Source organism: Megalobrama amblycephala, linkage group LG15 (assembly GCF_018812025.1).
Source record: "Megalobrama amblycephala isolate DHTTF-2021 linkage group LG15, ASM1881202v1, whole genome shotgun sequence".
Classification (NCBI taxonomy): Eukaryota; Metazoa; Chordata; class Actinopteri; order Cypriniformes; family Xenocyprididae; genus Megalobrama; species Megalobrama amblycephala.
Genome location: NC_063058.1, coordinates 29,477,623 through 29,482,097, shown reverse-complemented (window position 1 = coordinate 29,482,097; position 4,475 = coordinate 29,477,623). Strand labels below are relative to the sequence as shown.

The 4,475-nt window shown below is 37.9% G+C and overlaps 1 long non-coding RNA gene across 1 annotated transcript; it reads right to left on the bottom strand.

The window, feature by feature from the left end:
* Positions 1–696: 696 nt before the first annotated feature.
* Positions 697–3,716, bottom strand: LOC125247697. The gene is made up of 3 exons (XR_007180151.1): positions 3,462–3,716; positions 2,048–2,167; positions 697–1,545 (listed from the first exon to the last, which is right to left on the bottom strand). It is a non-coding gene; the product is annotated as an uncharacterized LOC125247697 (long non-coding RNA).
* Positions 3,717–4,475: the final 759 nt, after the last annotated feature.

The window sequence follows — 4,475 nt, the reverse complement described above, 5'->3', positions numbered from 1 at the left end:
ACTTTGGTATCACTACACCCTTAGCAACCACTCTTAGTAGCAATATGTTTGTTTGTTCATTGAAGCTTACTATATTATAGTAGAGTGAGAGAGAGAGATCGAGTGTACCTGAATTTAGATATAGCAGTTTTCCTCAGGTCAGTCCTATGTCGTAATTAAAAATCCGTTTGAATGTCTGCTGTGATATCTTGTCTTGTTAATGGGTTTCTTCATGACACTGACAGCGCTAGTCAAAGCATTTGTCAGCTGCGTCTTGTTCCGTATCCGTGTTTCGGTCCTTTTAATGTAAAAGTCTTCGCTACTGACTGACTCATTCATAAAGACAGGCTTTGCCGCCATCTAATGGCGTAGTAACTTATTTTGCTCGTCACGGTCAGGGACTAGTTTTTCCAGCGGAAGGGAGGTTTTTAGTGATTTTACTTCATGAAAGTTGCATTGATACATATTTTTTATACATATTGTGTGGTAACCGTTTTATGAAAGCAGTAAGTCCCGTGAAGCCGTCGTTTACAGTAAATTTATAACCCCCTTAGCTGTTATAAACCACATATTCACAGGGCTTTATTATGCCATCCAAGCATCTTTAATTGTTTTTTTTTTTCAACATATACTATGATTTGGGATGGTTTAATCCTAAATACTATATGGGATGCAGCCATTTTGTTAATTGCAAAATGCTAATACAGTAAAATTCAAACATTCAAAGTCAGATTCAAGGTTTTTTTCCTTCAATCAACTGAATCATTTGCATTAAAACCTATATTATTACATTTTCACAATGTGACATTTTTAATACAAGAACCACTTTATCAAGTTTGTTCCTCCAGTGTTGGAGCAGGATGAGTGTTATTGTATTGTGTTTAAAATAGAACCCCTGGAGTACAAATTTAATTACAGTTTAATTAGGCAAGACATGTCTTAATGTTACTGAGGATGTTTCGCCGCTCACAGAAAATGAGTGTGTGCAGAATCTGACATTTGAAGTTCAGCATTGCAAATAAATTCAATCAAGCAGATGTAAGGAAAATGCACAACAGGCCCTAATGTTCTTATATCTTACTAAAGGACAATACAAATTCGACAAAACTGAACATTTAGTCATTCCCACATACAGTTTCTTTGTTTTTCTGGATTCCGAACCAATCAGCTGTGGAGTTCAGCCCACAGTGTTTATGTACACTGTCAGATCGGATCAGACTGAATAATCAACTGTTATGAGCTGGTGGATTGTTGTTTTGCTTTATGAGCATGCATAAATTCAGCGTTCTGCTCACCGACTGCTGTTTACGCTCATTACACACACACGCACACAGGTTTTATTATATAAGAGGCGTCTGAGTGAGGCCGTTTGAGATGAATTTGTGCAATCATATGCAAACGTCTGCACAGAAGATATTCCCAAAAGTAGACATGAAGGCACTGTTGATGAACACCATCCAAATGCCTGTGTTGTGGCCGAACGGTTAAAGCACCTACTAATGTGTCCGACCTGTTTTGTTCCCCGATCCCATTTTGGTCCTTTCTTCCATCCTCTCACACACCTTTCTAAAAGTTAAAGAGAAAAACATTGACTGTCAGTGTCAATTCACAGTATCAATTCATCACGTTAGCCAGTTAACTCTTAACAGAACTGTTTTGCAGCTTATGCTTTAGGTTATATAGGAAATCCCAAATTCATAATCACATTTGCTGGAAAATAATACAATATAAACATTAAAATATGATTGATTAACTCATTTTTCCTGATGCTACCAAGACTATCACAAGTTATGCTTGCAATTTTGACAAAACCTCATGGTAGACAGTTAGATAGTTTTACCAAATGTCAAATGTTTATGTCAGCTGACCCAAAACTCTCATCCTTATTGATGTGATGACTAATTGATCAAACTGCATATTACTACCGCACACAATATTGCTGCGAACTTTAGCATGTTATCTTTATATCATAATAATTACAAACATTGAACAATTCTCTAAACATTGAAATGCTGTCAAATGTATTGTCAACATTCAAATAATCAAAAGTGTAAAGCATTGAACTTACATTTGTACGTGATGTCAGGCAACACTCCTCTTGCCTGTTATTAGTCGAAACAAACAGTCACAACAAATGTCACACTTTCGCCATTGGTTGAGTCAAAGTCGCTGTTGTCGGGCTGCTTGACTTGCACAATGGAGAAAAAAGTGTTTACACTTTCAAGGGAAATCAATCAAGAATGGTCCTATACTTGCCTATGTGACAGGAGAAAGTTTTTTAACAATTAAACAATTGCAATACCCTTAAGTGTTGTTTCATTGGTCACATTTCAGAGGTGAATCTACAAAACAAAACAGTCTACAAAACTAGTAGGCCTACTGGTTTCTGTCTTGGCATTTCCGACTGGAACTCTCCCTTGATGCGCACAGATCTCATCATCCCAAGAAACAAGTGAATTGGGTATATCTGGCACACAGCGATGACTTTAATAAGACCATAATTATGACGATCAGGTGCCAAAATCTTTCCCTGATGACTGGAAGACATTGCCAGTATAACAGACACACACTCAATACAAACAGCACAGTTTGAGCTGCCTATCCAGACAGCATATTTGTGACACCTCCCCAATGGACTTAGTGTTTTATATATATATAGTGGTCAACTGATATATCACAACATATTGGCAGATATTTGGCAATTTTTAAAAATTGGCATTGGCCGAGTGTCATGGCGGATGAGAAAACCCACCATAATTTTACAAATACTACTGTTGTTGTGTCACAGAATGTAGTTTTAAGAGTTTTTTAGGCAAGAATGTAGTTATTTAGACCTCATATATGCGACTTATATATAAGCATAGTGCCTGTTTGACAATTTGCAATTTGTTTAGATGTTTTCGGAGATGTGGGCTCCAGGCCATCAGTGGCCACTCTGCTGTGAATATATATATATCAGTGGCGTGCAGTGGTGTTCTGAAATGAGGAGGCACATATATTTTTTATGAATCAATGTAAATTAATGTGCATTACTCTTAAAGTTGACACATCTTCCTTGTTAAATGAACATTACTTTACAGTACATCAAAAAAAGAAAAAAGCAACCAAATACAATTCTATTTTGTAATTTTACATTAACAATGTAACTTAATGCTCTATTTATCAAAACCAAGTCAATCTCATCAAGTTAGTGTTTTAAGCATTTCTACATTCATTCCAAAATAATAACTAAAGGCAATAATAATTTAAACAATATATTTTATTTGTGTATTGTGGTTTTTCTTTAATTGTCAACCTAGGATATTTTGGATCATCAGTCATGCTCCATTAACACCGTCTGTCACAGACACGAAGATGTATTTTTAATTTCACCAAGCTGATTGCACTAAAAACCCCCGCAGTCATCATGTTTTCAGTCCATTTCAAGTTTGATTTTGACGTGACATAAAGCGGTGATATCTAACTTTGATCTGTTTACTTACTTTTCAGTTAGTCTTTCCATTGACGCCATCATTTGTTCAGTGACGCTGCATTCACACGGGGCGCCGGCGTTAACGCTTCTCATTTACTTTGAATGGGTGACGTCATGCGTTGCCGAACTGAATTGTGGGTTCCGTCGCGTCGCTTCACTCGCGTTGCAAGCGGCAGAAGTTGAAGATTTCTCAACTTTTCAAGCGCCAACGCAGGCGTCATCCAATCAGATCGCCCTATGCAAATACCCTAGAGCAGTTGATAGCCAATTGCGTTTGTGCAACACCGGAAAGTAATGTGATTGGCTGTTATCACTATAACGGTCGCGTCAACACAAGCTTCAGACACGCCCTCCATCAAGCGTTGATGTGAATGCATAACGCACACGTCAACGAGAGGCGGGATTTATCGCACAAACCAATCATATCCAATCATAACCAATTACATCCAATGATAGCGCGATGGAGACATTGCCTGCTCTCACGTGACTTTCCCCCATTCATTCTCAATTACCCCCCACAAAACCCACCGCACGCCGGGGGTCTGATGATTTTATATGGTTTTCTATGAGTGGAAAGGGAGGCATGACTCCTCTGTGTAACTTTACCTGCGGGTGTCGCTGTTTGGCAGTGTTCCTTAAGAAATACGTGTGACTCTCTTTTTAGTGTCATAATTTGTAATATTTGTGTTGTTTTATATGTAATATGGATTATTTTCTCATCCTATTTTTTTGAGGAGGCACTGCCTCCCTTGCCTACTCGGAGGAAACGCCCCTGATATATATATATATATATATATATATATTTCACACACACACACACACACACACACACACACACACACACACACACACACACACACACACACACATTTGTACAAGTATTGACCCCATCTGCCATTAGTCAGCAAAACATAAAGCCTAGTCCCACCCCAAATTCACACTAATGTGAGAGTCAGTATTGCTGATATATGTTTTCACATTTGATTTTTCGCTAGATCCACAGTCACAGTGTTAACACTTTTCA